This window comes from Neltuma alba, unplaced genomic scaffold, assembly GCF_004799145.2.
Source record: "Neltuma alba isolate B1F8T4 unplaced genomic scaffold, ASM479914v2 tig00013703_pilon, whole genome shotgun sequence".
NCBI lineage: Eukaryota > Viridiplantae > Streptophyta > Magnoliopsida > Fabales > Fabaceae > Neltuma > Neltuma alba.
The window spans coordinates 458-17,800 of record NW_021637864.1 but is presented as its reverse complement, the minus strand read 5'-3'; the positions used below and the strand labels follow the sequence as shown (position 1 = coordinate 17,800).

Below are 17,343 nucleotides of genomic sequence, written 5' to 3'. Positions count from 1 at the left end.
TGTGTCTATTAAGAGTCTTTTATCAAAGATAGTTACTATTTATATGATTAATAAGGATATTTTAAAAAAACCCATATTTTATTATAATAAACTAACAAAAAATTTTATATAAATTAATTAATTACCTAACCGCTATGGCAGAACTTACCACCTCGAGAGGCGTCGGCAAAAGGAAAAAACAAAAAAAGAAAAGACATGTGGAGAGAAAAATAAGGAATACCCGAGCCCACGGCCATGCGGAATACATGGGCCACTTTTGAATGGGCCAGCCATGTCTTAACCTTTAGGGTCAAAAAAGCAAAAAGCTAGGTCGTACGGGTTGTTGAATTTATTTATTTCAAGACATTTTAATAAATAGATGAAAAGAAGTTATACAAATGAAATATAAAAGTAATACTTTTTTGGAGGGTTCCTAACCACCCTCTTAATCTCACGTTTTAAATACATCCCGCTTCTGAGCTTCTCATGGAAACTGGGCTACGTTAGGAGTAAATTTGTTTTCACAAAAAGCAATTGAGGCATCATTTTCTATAAATATATATTCTTTTCCAATTCATAATATAAATCACTTTAACTAATTTATCAGAATCAAGTAATAATAGTTAATTCATAAAATTGTTTCAAATTATTTTTTTTTGAATTTTACCCATATTGAAAGAGGTTGTAAAAAAGAAATACAAACAAAATATTTAATCATTAATTATAAAAAAATTAACAAATAAATATTAATTAATCCCAAAACAACTTATATTTTCTTTGTGACGGCAATGGCTTCTCCCTACCATATCAACGTAACATGAATGACGTCTTCTCTATTATTTTCGCCTGCGTAATATCATGCTACGTGCAGATACGTATTGGGTCAATAAAGCCGGGGGGCGCGAAGGATCCGTGAATCTCACTGTCCATTTTCCAAGAGATGAGTGGAAAGCTGGAGTTAAGAAACAACAATAATCCCGCACAATCCTACCCACCATGACAGCTGCGAGCCATTACCCACCATGACAGCTGCGAGCCATGAAGAGTCACTACTACAATAAAATCTCACCCGTTCAAAATACAAATTGAACGGTTCAAAGTTAATATTTTTAATTTGCAATTTTTGCAATAATAAATTTATCTTTCTAGAAGTATTAATCATAAAATTATCATCATTTAAATTCTAAAAAATATTTAAAATATAAAAATATTTAAATAAATCTAAACTATTCAAAACTAATTCAGATGGTCTAGATTAAAATAAGCATTCTATTTTTTTTTAATGATTTAGTTCCCCTGTTTGAAAGTTGTCAATAATTTGATTAAAAAAAAAAAATTCTTAAGATGAATAAAAGAAATATGATGATTTTAAATAAATAAATAAAGGGTGAGATTGCTGCAAATTTAAAAGATCATGGGTAAAAATTATACCATTAAAACTTTAAATTGCATCAACCAATCATAAAATATGAGAATTTTTAACTTTATCCCTAATATATATACCTCTTGAGAAAATAATAAACTACACTATCTTAAATGAAGAACAAATAGTATATTTATCCTAAAAACTATACCAAATGTGTATTGATCTCCATAATAAATTATCCTTTTAATCATATGTATTGGAATTATTTCTTGATGGGAACCTTTATAATCAATAGAAATATTTTAGAGAAGACATTATAAAATTGAGTGAAAAAGTAGATTGAGATCTTATATTTAGAACTAAATTCAACTGGTTCTTATATTAAGGACTTATATATATATATTAATTATTAGACAGTCATAGGCCACAATCTAAAAAGGTTAACAACAAAAGAAAATAATTAACTAGCGGAAATGAAAATACAGACAGAAAATTAGACAACAAATGCCGCACCTCTATCTATATACTAATGTTCAATTTTATATCACACTAGTTTTGAAGTCCCATATTGATAAGGCCTCTAGACCATTCCTCATATGTTGCCTCTGGTTCCATGCCCATACTGAAAAAATGAAGCACGTTCTTGCATTTAATTTTTAAGAAAAAAGTCAATTATATTTTTTTAACCAAAAAAGTCAATTAATTTATATGAAAGATTGGTACAGACAAACAGTCATACATAAAACAGCATCATAAACCAAACATCAACTTATTATAATAAAGTTAACTAGGCAAAACACAGGACACAACTACTATAATCATCATAACGAACAGCCAAACGTTCATGGCAGCACCCACTCAAATGGAAATACTATTTGGGATACCCTTGCCAGTGAGCCCCGGTTCACTATTAGGATAAAGCAACGTGTAAGGCATATTAATAGGACCATATCGATTTTTGAGTTTCACATCATTGTTGTCTCTTTCAATTCTTTCCTCAATTTTTCTTATTCTTTCTCTGAACCTCTCAAATGCCTCTATTGCCTCTTTATCTGATATCCAATCAGATAAGTTGTCAGCTTGTCCAAGGTATGCCTCAGTAAAAGAATGCCTGGACAAGATAGCTAACACTGCAATCACATTGATTGCTTGGTCCTTAGAATTAATGGTTCTCAAGAAAACTTTCTCTGGGTCATTCTCAAGCTCCTTATATTCAGGAGTACCCTTTTGAGGCATGTAACGTCTAGTGATAGTTGGACGATTTAGGATATAGCCCCCATATGGGTATTGTCCAAAATTAACAGCTGCATGAAGGCCTGAAGTAATCCATATCAGAATTGTGCAGGATTCTATCAAGTCTTTACGAGTTTTCATTTTGGGCCACCTTTGATCATCTTTCTTATCACCATGACCAACCTGAACGAGTTCCTTCCACCATGATTGAAGTTCACTGTCTTGTTGAACAGTTTCATCTGACTCGTAACAAATGCGGCAGTAATCTTGGACCCAAGTCTTGATCGCAAACCATATATCTAGTCCATCAACAGCATAAGGGTAATCCTTAATGACAAGATTAAGGCCGTGAGGAGAAGTTGAATCCTCAGTTGCCATTCCCCTAAATCAAGCAAGAAAATAGCATCAGAATTACATATGATGTGATATAGAATCAAGGAGTGTTTTTCTGATATATTTACCTCTTAAGAAGGTCAATTGGCAGTGCTTGATCTGTAAAAACCCAATTCTTGTAAACCTTAGATGAAAGCTCCATAGAATATCTTCCTGGCAAAAATGTTGACTCTATAATGCCATTTGCATTGACGAGAAATTGTCGAGCAAGAGCATTTATCTTCATAGTATCTGTGAAGTGTGGAGCTAGAAGTTTGTAAACAGGATGAATCACACTAAGTTGTCGATTTGTTGCGATAACGAAAGGCTCAACAACAGCATGAGTGTGTAACCTGTGTGATTGATGTAAAAATATTAGAATAGTCATCTTTGGAAAGGAGAAAAATTAAGATGCATGCAAAAAAAAACTAAAAAATTATAAATACCAATGGCTGATTAGTTGATGATAATTCGAGTCGTTCGTCACAACATAGGTTTTAGCCAACATCCAAACCCATTTCTCTACGCCTTGTTCAGCAGGCAAGTAGACTTGAGGAGTCCCATCACGATCACCCTCTTGAGGCAAACTTAGCTCAATTGCTAGAGGTTTTAAAGTCCCATCATTTTGCAAGAAAAGAATTGTCCTAGTGGCAAATGCTCTAGGGTGAACTTTTGAACTGATATCATCACAAGCTGTTGTGTTTATATGCCGCAAATATGAAATGAAATCGTCATAGTAATCCAGTACAAATAATTTCTTGTCCTTTATTGCCTGATGAATCAAATGCATAAAAATTGTTCTTAATATAGAGACCATATGTAAAGGAAATAAGTTGAACTCGACCAGTTCTAAAGCAAAATACTGTTCTGGAGGAATAAAGAAAAAGGTTTTAGGTTCAATTACCTGCTTTACAGATAGCCCTTCTAGATTTTTCTGGAGATCATCTTCACTGATTTTGCAGATGATACCATCTACCTTGCTTTTAATAGGCCAGTCCTGCAAAAGAAACGGATAAGTCTCCATGTAAACCTGATTTTGCAAATTGTACCATCTACCTTTCCCTGACAAGGTTATCATATGCATGATACTTGACATATAATTGAACAAATTAGACTTTAAAGCAGTTTTTTATTATCCACAAAAACTCCATTTTCTTTCATTTGATATATCATCTTCACTTGTTTTGCATATGCATGGTACCATCTAACTATTGACATCAAGTAATTAAGCTTACTTGGAGACAACAAATTTTGACAGGATTCACTCCAGCAAGCATCTCTCTTGTGAATTCTTCATCTTTCATCCATGCATTTTTATTATCTGCAAGAGAATGATGATTCTCAGAAAAACTTATTTAATTAGTCATTTAATTCCCTATTCCCATTACGTATATGATTCAGAATTCTCAATGCTTGTGCATCATGAAATGATACAGACTTTTCACACACTCATACACATGGCATACCTCTAATCACCTGAGGCTTTTGAAATCTGAGCAATTCATCTCCATCAATTCGGAAAACTTCCTTTAATTTTTGGAGTGGAAGAACGCTACTTACGGCCAAAAGTAAAGCCTTTGGCAACTTAAATCCACCTTCGTAGAGATTAAGAACCTCCTCAAAGTATCAAACTCTTCAGCAAGACGAGCTTTCAAAGCAGGTTTGAAAACCTTAGTGACAGATTTGAATCCAAAAGTGACAAAGTCTGCATTCTTCAATGGAGAAAATTCTTCATCTCTTGGAACGTAATTTGCGCCCAAAAATGTCACTCTGCTTTCGTAATCTGGTAAAATGATGTATTAATAAGCCAATTAGAAGAATGGCGAATTTGGAAACTACCAAATTAATATCATTGAATGTTATAGGCTATTGAACAAAATTCCTCTCAACATCAAAGTCGAAGAGATAATCATCGGTTATCAATATATCTCCTTCATTTCACCCAAAAAAGAAACAAAAAAAAAAATACATCTCCTTTAAACCTTGAGTTATATGAAGACAACTCCATAATTTGTATTTTATGTCATGTGACATGTGAAGGTTGTTCATAGAAATACGTACACAAGGATGTTTCATTGCCATTTTTTTTTTCCCAGATAAGGGCATAGTTGTTGGCTTATAATCCAAAATTTAATAATGATGTTTATGTGCAATTCAACCTATGTAATTGCAGATGATAATTAAATCTTAATGAAAATCAACACTAGAAACCTAACCTTTCTGTACTGACGACCTTCCAGTTCGTCCTCGACGAGGGTAAGGATATTTAATTTCCCCTCCAACGGTCCCTCCAAGAATCGGACGTTTATACTTTTTTGGACAGTTCAAGTCATTATAAGTAGCATAATCATAGACCCTGTCACGTTCTTCAAGTTGCCTATTTCCAATTCCATCCCCTCTCAATTTGGATAATTCTTCATCTCTATATCTTCGGAGCGGATCTGGTGTTTTACCAGGAAGATATGTCTGCAATGCATTGGACAAACTTTATTTCTCGTTAGATATATTTTGGGTTAAGGTTCATATCCATATCTTAGCATGTTTCCAGATTCGTTTAGTGTTTTGTGGTTCATCTAATAGCACCATAAAATATGTTCTCAGGTGTGTCCGACGCTTTAAAATATTTTGTGCTTTATACAGTAACCTGAAATATGTTTTCAAGTACACTCTCAACACCTTAATGTTTTTGGCAAAATTGCACTAAAATATGATTTAAGGTGTTAAATGTGTCTGAAAAAATACTTTAGAGTCTTGCATCAACTAGAAAATACTTTAGATTACTAGACGCATATAAAAAAATATTTTAGAATACTGGATAAACCACATAATACTTTAAAGTACTAAACACATCTAGAAGAGTACTTGAGAGTGCTGGATCAATTTTAACCATATATTTTCAACTGAATAATTAACAAAATAATATGTGAACAGTCTACTTCACCTTAAAAGTTGAGGTTGTATTACCTTGTTGCTGAAGAATATGCGACCGTCTTCGTATCTATTTGTAGGGTAAACCCAAGAATTGCAAGGAAAGTGGATTTCACTTTCACCGACGAGTGGAACATTCTTTAGTGTCAAACTTATAAGAAAGAACTCGTTGGGATGCTTATTCTTAACCAGAATTGCTCCTGGAATCCCTACTTCTTCTTCCCATTCAAAGTGTACATTGAATTCAAATTTTTCAGCCGTCAGATTTGGGGCTTTAGTAATCCAGTTTTCCAGATATGCTGGCTTCCCAATTTTCCCTTTAGCTCCCCTTTCTACAAAAATAAAAGTTTTTAAACCATGAATTAAAGCTTCATATTGAATACATTGATACTATAATTATTAAACAGTAAAGGGTGTTCTAGTAATTTTATATGCCAAAAGACATTTAACGCTCGATATTCAGTTTGTCGATAATATGAGTTGGCGGGAAAATAAAAAAAAGATATTCATGTTTTAAGGAGAGGGGAGGAGAGAGAAATTTTAATAAGTTCAATTTAAAAAATTTAAGAAATTAGAATCTTTTGCATGTCTTATAACATAACATATTTTATTTAAAGTATTAATTTTTACTACCTAATATACTTAATTAATTATAATGCTTTCTAACTATTAACCAAATTCTTCTAACTAGTATTTTTTATTTAGGAAAATTTTTAAATTTACAAGAAAAAAGTGAATTTAACTAATTAACTTATTGAACTTACATAGAGTAGTTAATTAGAGCCTATAAAAAGGAGTGGAGGGGAGGGAATAATAAACAAATGAAATTTCCCCTTCACGATATTTATCCCCTTTAACTGAAATCTCAAATGATATATATAGGGCTTTGAAAGATGAAAATTTTAACTTTTTATTATTATCCAAATGGAGAAAACTCGTCTTTTCTCCTTTAGTTTCCCCCCTTCTTTACTTTGAATCCAAACATAGGATAAAACTATGGTACCTTTTCTTATTATAGGCTATACTTTTAGTTAATTCACACAAACTAGAAGTGAAAGTCAACTCATTAAATTTGTTTTAACTTAATAAAATTTTTCAACGTAACTTTACCCCTATATCAATGAAGTTTTGAAGAAGAAAGAAAAATACAAAAACCCACATAATTAAGCATTTAACTATAGAGGTAAAATTGGCAAATAAGCATTAATGACCGTTTAAGTGATTTAGGGAGAGTTTGGAAACCCTCAGAAACACTTTTTTTTTCTTGGGTCCAAAACCCTTAGAAGCACTTTAAAAAGTTCAAACAAAACTTCTCACAGATACTTGCTTCAAAAACAGTAAAATTACTCTCAAAATGCTAATTTAAAAAAATTAATCATTCTAGACGGCATCATAAATGCGAAATTGAGAAAGCTAAGTAAACAAATGTGAAAGAGCTAACCTCGGTCAAATTTAGAAGCACTGACGAAGTGGATAGATACGCCTCGGCCTAAGCACTCACTGGCACGATCCAATAAAGACACTCCAACGTCAGTAAAGTCGAAGGAGTTTTTCTTCTTCACTAACACCACACTCCCTTCGATCTGTTTTCCCTTTCTGCTGCCTAAGAGACTAGACAACATTGTCACCTTGTCCAGGAGACACTGAAAAGCAAAACAATTTAAGCTGAAGATGATGGCAAAAGACGACTAATCACAGGTTGTTGTAATTAAGTGACAAGGTTCAGTGGGTATTAATAGAGAGAAAGAGAAAGAGAGAGAATTTTAACGAATAAAAAAAAGACTTGTTGAAGTCAATGATATATGTAAATTAATTAAGTTTACATTGGGACTGAGATTTATAGGATTAACGAGTTTCATGGGACTATGCTACCTGTGATCATATGATTTGCTGTCTAATTTCGATAAAAATTAAACAGGAAGTACGTGGTCGTGCGAGATTAAGGCATCATTTTCTATGAATATAAAAACAATGAAGATATATTTTACAAAGTGTCACGAGTCGAAATTTGAATATAAAATTCCTCAAGTAGATTGTCCCAACAACCATATGTATAATATTGTTGCTTTTCTGGCAATTAAAAGAACCACAAATCAATGATAATATATTAATGGATTAATTAATTCATTTCTCATTGATGAGACTGAGGTTTGGTTTTACGTTTGATGTTCAGTAAAATCTGAAAACTGAATTGAGTACATTTTTGACACCAAACCAAAATTTAAAAAGAGAAAACAACCAACTTATTTCAATTATGTTTTGGGTTTGGTTGGTTTTGAAAAGCAAAAAAAAAAAAAAAGGGCACATTAGTGATGATGGAATTCCATTGCTAAATCAGTTTAGTAACGAATCTTGTCCGTGATTAATTAATGACAATCTTTTTTGCGACGCAATTTATTAGTTCCGTGGCTAACATGAAAGAATTGTCTTGGATTTAGAATGGTGCTTCTCAAAAATATAAATGGGACACTGGGCCTTCAATTTGTTTTCATTGCAAACGTATGATTATGGAACCTGGACTTGGACAAAAACCAGAGGGCTGACGTTCTATCTTTAATTTTAGTCCTAACTGAAAGTTTTTCGTTCAATTAAAAAACCGATCACCAAATATGCATCTAACAAAAACAGAATAAAAAACTGAAAAATCGAAAAAAACCAACCTGAAAAACAAAATCAATTCATTTCGATTCAGTTTTCAGTTTCAGTTCAGTTTTACTTACCCTACTAACATTCATAGTGTTAACTTTGAGCCTTGGCTCAGAATTATTTTGGGAAAAGAAAAAAAAGAGTTTCAAGGGGGATATGCGACTTCTGAGCACACGAATTGCTGTCTAATGGCGACAAAAAGGAAGCACATGGTCGTGCGAGTGGAAGACTGGCAAGAATGAGATCAGAGAAAGAGACACAGAGTGAGAAAGAAAGAATGCTTCAGCCATACCCACTTTAATCCTTGACTGATCACGCATTCTCAAATAAAAGAGAATACATTAAATTAACGAAATTTTTCAATCTTACCGCAAATTTTTCTCTATTTACATTTGCAAATCATATTCATATTTCTTCCTTCTTTGTCTCTTTGTTATGAGAATTAAATGAGGATAAAATTATAAACAAGTATTAAATATACTCCAAGTAACTAACAATTAGAACTAGAGTAGCACAGTTAAAATCATCTACAACTATAACTAATTGCGTACTACCTTCAGTTTTTAATATAAAAACTAATTTAATATTCAATTTAGTTCTAGATATAAAACTCAATTCACTTTGTCCCTTATATTTATCTATTTTTCTCAAAATAGTTCTTGTATTAGTTGCACATATTAAAGATTTTATCAAATTGTAATTCTAACTAATATATATGATTAGCAAAAGTATTTTGAAAAAAAATACATTTTGGTATAAAGTATATCGGTTAGCTCCTGTATTAAGAGAGGGAGCCGGCATTTGATGTCTTAATCTTATCTTCTAACAAGGCATCATTTTCTAAAGTATATCGGGTAGTTTTATTAAAATTTGTGCCTGTAGTCAAAATTTGAATATAAAATTCTTCACTTGAATTGTCCCAACCTACCATATTTTATATATGAGGCCTTATCTACTATGATTGATGGAGGCAGTGTTGGAACGAGAAGGAGGGAGACTAGCGGGGCCATGGCCTCCAAAGATTTCTATATTAAAATTATATAATTATATAAGTGTTATATATTTCTTCTCCCAAAATCTATAAAAATTCACATTATATATTGTTTTTAATCTCAATCCCTATTATAATTAAATCCTTACCCTACTCTGAATAAAAGTATTCTTATAGTTTCACATTTAGGTTAGTTAAATACCCAATATAACATTAAAATTGTGTTTTCTATATGTTGGTTATTTATGATGCTACAAGTCTTTGATCTTTGCTAAACTAATGTCTTCAAAGCTTTAAAAAATAGTTTGGCCGAAGAAAAAAAAAACACTTTAAAAAATGGTAAAATTTTGCCCATAAAATTAATGTCTTTTTTTTAATTGTCTTTTTTTGTTGGGACTAAGATCGCCTGACGTGCTTATTTGAGTTGATGGTAATGCTCTTTAAAAGTAATTTTTTTTACAGAATACGAAATAAACATATTTGAAGAGTTTTATTTTAACTTAGGTGAACTGTGAACATGTTTATGTTCCATTAAACAGCTTGAAATCTCACGAAACTAAAAGCTAATGGAGACTATTTATTGATTTTTTTTTTTTGCCTACGGACTATTTATTGAAATTAAAATAAAGTGACAATATTTCTTTATTTTTTTGTAATGATTGAAAACCATTTAAAATGTTTTTAAACCTTCAAATTAAAATGAAAAAAACGCATGCGTAATGGCTGAATTCTATTTATTCACAGTTAACAGGGGAAATAATCGCTGTTTAGAATTATTAATGATTGATGATAATAATGAATGATAATGTTTTGATTTGGTGGACAAATACGATTGCTTCTATAACATTTAGTAGTTTTTTTTTTTGGTTTAATAATATTTAGCATTATATATTTGATTGATTGATGATTTGATTTGATTGATTTCCAGGTAGAATTGACTTAACTATATAAGAAATTGGAGAGAGAGTAATAATGCACATGATCCCCATCTAATGATCTATTAATTTTTCTGACATGCAAAACATATTTTTAAAATTTTTTTCTCGTTGAATTGCTAGTTTAAACTTCAAAGCCTTCTTATCTTTCCCACTCTAATCATTTGGCCCAATTCGGATTTAATAAATATGTTCAACAACTTGGCAGAAAGAAATGTAAGCCCCTTGAATTTCAAATTTTTTGTTGTGTTGTCCAAAAGGGCAACGATTATCGTATACTTTCTTTTCTTTTTCGGTCGACAATTATCGTATACTTTCGGAGTTCACATCTATTTTATTTTTTCAAAATGAAAGTATGATTTTTTAGAACAATATGATACGCTAAAAGCAATTCGCAATTGTTAGAAACAGAAAGTTTCGAATTTGATGATATAAAAATCGAAAACAGAAGTATGAATACAATGAACATTTAAAAATTGATAACTTTCGTTGTCAATTATATGTCCCCCCCCCCCCCAGAAAACGTGTTTACGTGTTTACGTGTTTAATTATTTCACATCGATCTACTTGCATCTTGATTTGGTCAAGATTTATTATACATTACATAATTTCTTCAATTATAACATTTGATTTAGCAATGATTCCAACTTAATCTGGAGACCGTTCAAACGTGCCTAGCATGAAAATTGGCAAATGACTATTGAGAATTCAGAGCAATAATTGGCATCGCAACTTAAAATAATGTCATTGCTTCCTATCTGTAAATCACCTGTATCCCATTCTCACGTGTTAAGGAATGCATTAAATTCATAAAATTTTCGCATTTGTTCCTCTTAAATGAAACGTATTGAAAAAAAAATATGCTGTACATTTTCTCTCATATATTTTCTTTATTGTATTCACTGTCAACAGGAGTAAAATTGAAAAAAAATAATTAATTATCTTACAAGTGACTTATATTTAGGAATAATTTTTTTCCTATAAGTTACTTACATATAGGAAGGAACATATTTGTCAATGGAGATCACAAACCTGAATAATTAATAATGTCGGAAGACAATTATTGTCGCTGATAAACGATGTAAAAAATTATTGCAGTTTTTCAAAATATTTAGATAGAAAGTTTTGTGGTTTACTCACTTAGTGTGAAACTATAGATTATAATGGAGATCAGCCTGCTTGAATAATTTATCAAAATAGCCTACATAGATTGGCAAAAGAAGGATTTATAAACCGATTACTCATTTCACAAACATTATGAGAAAGGATTAAAAGACAAAAGAGCTTATCTCAAGAGATGAAAATAAACTAAAAAAACAAGCCAAAAAGCATTTTTTATTGCATGTTTGAGGAGTACCCCCGCAACAATTCATGAAACAAGTAGGGACTTAATTGAAATGACTTATAAACAATTCTATAAGCAAATTCAAATGGTCTGGTGTAAATGGTTGGCATCCCAACAAGAAATAAATTCATCAATAACTACTTAATTAGAAATAGATAGAGACCTTTTAGCTAATTCTTCTACCAAGTACAGAGTGCTTTTCTTGATAGCACAATTTATATAACGGCTACACCATTATTTACAATGGTCTTTGAATCAGTTTTCAACAGTGGAGGACTTGTTGATAATTATAGTAGTTCTCTGTCTCCTAAGATGACTTAAGCACTTATTTATACCAAAATTAGATAGTTGCTGGGTAATCTCTCACTGAATTGGCCTCTATGTTGAGCAAATTTGACAACTTTTAGTATATTGATAATGCCGTTAATAATGCAGGTGATATTCTGAATTCATCTCAATTCAAATTTACTTATTTCATTATATTATACTAATTCCTTCTTTATGTATATAATTTGTTTTTGACAGATGGACCAAGTGTAACCGATGGTGGAGGAGACAAATGAATGAAGATGATTAATGTTCAACAATATGAAAATTAAATTTCAATAATTTTTGTTCACTTGTGGTATATAATATGATATAGACTTGATGTTAGGCTTATGCTTATGTTATCATGGATTTGTAATTTGGATGTTGCTTTTTGTTGTTGTTGAATGTTGTTGAAAATTCTTATGAATTTATGACCAGGTTTTAATGTTTTGAGATTAGTTCTAAAGTTAAACAAGTGACTTATTTTTTCTAAAACAAAAGTGACTTATTAATATTAAAATTCAAATTTGAAAACCTAATATCAAAGAGCTTATCTAAGTGAGAGAAAGACTACACTTAAACTATTTTTTTTAAAACTATTTTAGATTTGGCTTTAATTCTATTAAGATCATAAACAAAATTTCACAAACACATATTTACTCCCTCATAAAGGTATTTTTCAAGTCTACTTATGATTAGTTGACAATTAGGATAAGATTAATTGAACTGAATACATAAATGTGGCGTTTATTGGGAGGCATATAATGATATTTCAATTTTTTTAATTTTATAAAAAAAATTAAATTTTTTATTTTATTCTTTTCCCTTGTATACATGTGAGAAAAGAATGAAAAGAAAAAGAACAAAAGAATAACTGCCTCTGTAATGTATAGAACGGCATTTACTCCCTAATCCCTATATGGGCCTATGCTAACTGGGCTCAACAAGACTTGGGCCTGACTGATTATGGCCGCAGTTCACAGAAATTCAACGGAAATAAGTAACAAAACCCCTGCTAAACAAGCGAAAAGAAAAAGAATAGAAGATTTGAATTCTGACAGAAAGAGATGTTTATATTTACTACCTGAAAATGATGTCTATATTTATTACCTGAGAATATCTTAAATATGATTACCTCTAATAGACAGATACATATACTTGCCAAAAACATGTAAGTGCTCTTTTAGCAAGAATTCAAACTTCGATTCACTATATTACAGCGACCAATTCATTTCGCTAAATCCAATCTTCACCGGTAAAAACTTTAACAAGTGGACTTTAATTGAAAGTGTATTAACCAAAAACGTTTTTTTTTTCGCCAACTTAAAAAAAAGGTTTGAACAAACAAAAACTGAAGTTTGTGACTTTATTTTTGCCACGGAGGTTTGCGATTTCAAAAATTAAAAAATTTAATTGCTGAAAGATCTATAGAAGTTGAATTTTATTTACAAAAATTCACCCGATAATGTTACTCCAGAAAATGTCTAAAGCATTGAAAATTCTTTTTTAAATATTGTCTAGTTTTTATTCCCCAAGAAATTAACTATTTACATAGTTTAATGAATTTGATTGAGAATGATTCTGAAAGTTCTGGATGTTTTTCGACAAATTTTACAGATTTAACTAATTTTATCCAAATTTTTTGAGTTGTATGAAATCGTTAAAAAGTAAGATTTTCTCACATGGCTCAGAATTAATTCTAATGAAAGTAGAATGGGAGATGGTAAATGAAGTGAAAGAATAATTAAGAATAATTAATATGCAAGTCCTCATACTTTTAATTGGTTTTTAATCAGGTCCCTATAATATTTTTCCTTTTTATTAGGTCCTTATACTTTCACATGTTTTTAATCAGGTCCTTTTTTTTTTCTTCTTTTTATCAGGTTCTTATTATTTTACTTTAATTTCAATTCGGTCCTTGTATTTTTTATTTTTTATTCTTTAAATAAAAATATTCTAAAAATAATAAATTATTATAACAATCTTATGTTAATATTCTTTTAAATTTTTAGTTAAACAAATATATTATTTATTTTTCAATTCTGATTTTTATAATTATAAAATTCAAATTATAATAATAAAATTTTCTAAAATTAGAATATAATTATCAATAATTTATAGTTAAGTATAATTAATTATTAATTACTAAATGATTATATTAATTAGGGATAATTAATCTCCGGGTCCTTATAGTTTCATCTAATTTTTAATTAGGCCCTCATAATTTTTTTCTTTTTATCAGGTCCTTTTAATTTTACATGTTTTTACTTAGGTCCCTCCATTTTTTTTCCTTTTTATTAGGTCCTTATATTTTCACTTATTTTTTAATTATGTCCTTTGTCATTTTTAAAAAATTATTTATTAACTTTATTATTTAAAATTAATTTCATTTTAAACTAATATTATATAATTGGACAAAATAGTTAATATAATCATTTAGTAATTAATAATTAATCAGAATAATTAATTATACTTAACTATAAATTGTTTATAATTATATTCTAATTTTAGGAAATTTTATTATTATAATTTGAATTTGATAATTATAAAAATCAGAATTTAAAAATAAATAATATATTTGTTTAACTAAAAATTGAAAAGAATATTAACATAAGATTTTTATGATAATTTATTATTTTTAGAATATTATTATTTATAGAATAAAGAATAAAAACTACAAGGACCTAATTAAAAATAAAGTAAAACAATAAGAATTGATAAAAAAAAAAACAAATTATAAGGACCTGATTAAAAACATGTGAAAATATAAGGACCTGATAAAAAGAAAAAAAATTATAGGGCGTGATTAAAAACCAATTAAGACTATGAGGACTTGCCTATTAATTATCCCTTTTAATTATTTTATCCAATTATATAATATTAGTTTAAAATGAAATTAATTTTAAAGAATAAAGTTAATAAATAATTTTTTAAAAACAACAAAGGACCTAATTAAAAAATAAGTGAAATTATAAGGATCTGATAAAAAGAAAAAAAAAATTGAGGGACCTAAATAAAAACACGTGAAAGTAAAAAGACCTAATAAAAAGAAAAAATTTTATAAAGATCTAATTAAAAATCAGATGAAACTATAGGACCTAAATAAAAACACGTGAAAGTAAAAGGACCTAATAAAAAGAAAAATTTTTATAAAGATCTAATTAAAAATCAGATGAAACTATAAGGACCGGAAAATTAATTATCCCATTAAATTATAGGGAAAACTTATATAAACCCCAGGCATGGAAAATAAATTACTAATAGGTTCTCTAATTAAAGAACTTGTGTGAATTAATGCACAGATGATAAGTTTATAAATTTTTAAATTCAACTCGCAAAAATCATATGAAAACTTGTACAAAATTCTGTGTCAAATTCTAAGCAACATAATTGAGAAAATTAAAAAAAAAAGTCGCAATTAAAAAACAATAGGCATAAAGAATATATAAATACTCAATCTAAGAACTAGTTGGGGTCTTTATTTTGATTTTAAATATAAGATATCAATCAATTTTGTCTTCTAAATTTATAATTTTTTTTACAAACTATCCCTATTATTGCATATATAATAAAAGAGAGTTTCCATCAATTGGATACTAATTAAATGTTATATTTTAAGGAAACCAATATATATTTGTTATAAATAACTAATTTAAATAAATTTTTTGAGGTAAAATTCCACTAAAATACCTTATGAATTTCCAAAACTCAAAAAGGTGATCTCAATTTCAAAAATTTCAATTTAATACTCATTACCAAAATTAAATTTTGAAATGTTAATTATTTTATGATGTTACACCTTATTTAAAAAGAACAACGAATAAAACCACCATCACCGACAATCCTGCCGCCGGATGTGTTTTTTGGGGCCAATTTGGGATTTGATCCCAGCACCCTTTAATTTAGATCCTAAAAAGCTCAGTAACCATAGAGTTACCAAATCTCTTTTTAAATATGATGCAAAATAATATACTAACTCTGAGTCTTAATATAATATTCGAAGTGCAAATTAAATTTTATATTAAGGACTAGATGTAGTATAAGATAACTATCAAAGTATATTACAAATCATTTACTATACTACTAGACGGATTTATAACATTTTTATAAAGTTTCATCAAAACCCCTTATAACAATTTTTTTTATAATTTTAACACTTTGGAAAAATACAAGTGAGAAGGTCATGTTTTAAATCATTTAGTATACTACCATTTGTATTCACCATTTGATCACCATAACTTACAACACTGTTTTTTTTTTTTAATTATTTCAACACTTGGAAAAATACAAATAAGAGGGTCAGGTTTTAAATTATTGGGGGAATCTCAAAAAAATATCTTTGACTTTCAAAATTCTAAATCAATATTATTTACTACACTTTAATAACAATTAACAATATTTAGAAAGCAAATAACAACATACTCTTTTTGGGAGTATTTTTGTTGTCATTCCTGACTTAGGATTTTGAAATTTTAGAAGTATTTTTGAAAAATTTTCCTAAATCATTTACCACACTTTAGGAATAGTAATTATTACAACATTTCACAGAGTTGTTTAATTGTTATCAGAGGGAGTACTGATAAATTTGGAGAAGGAAAAACACCATCATCTTTATTCTGTGCGGTTATGTATGTATATATACATCACTTATGAGATATACGATACGATATTTATCATATCTTCGACTTGATATAACTCTAGATAACCAACATATATTATATAACTTGACTGTCTAAATAAGATCCTAATCTAAACTGTACAGATATGATGAAACAATGGCAATAATATAATAGTATAAGATAATGAAATAATAACAATAATATAATAGTTATATTATTCTTCAATTACCAATAAAAAAAGATATTTTTAAATGCTAGTTATTAAAAAAAAGAAAAAGGAAAAAAAATGCTCCTCATGACTCATACACTATAACTCATGTGATAAGGATGCTGGATAATTTTTGGTCAGAAAAGGAGCTATTTTTTATTGGCTTAAAATTGACCATGAATTTTTATCAAATTTCAAAGCAAAGACATTGAAAACGAATTCTATGTTGCTTGTCCAAATAAAGTTTTGGCATTATTATTTATTTTTATATATATTTTAAATTAATTGTTTAAATTTAAATTAAGATATTATTCTCAATTTCAAATATTATTTTACTTGGAGATAAGGAGCAAATCCCATGGGATATTGTCAAGTATAATCAAATTGATTTACTCTCTCCCTCCCTGAGGAA

The 17,343-nt window shown here is 29.2% G+C and overlaps 1 pseudogene; it reads right to left on the bottom strand.

Moving 5' to 3' along the window:
- Positions 1-2,203: 2,203 nt before the first annotated feature.
- LOC114738883 (probable linoleate 9S-lipoxygenase 5) lies at positions 2,204-7,500 on the bottom strand (annotated as a pseudogene).
- Positions 7,501-17,343: the final 9,843 nt, after the last annotated feature.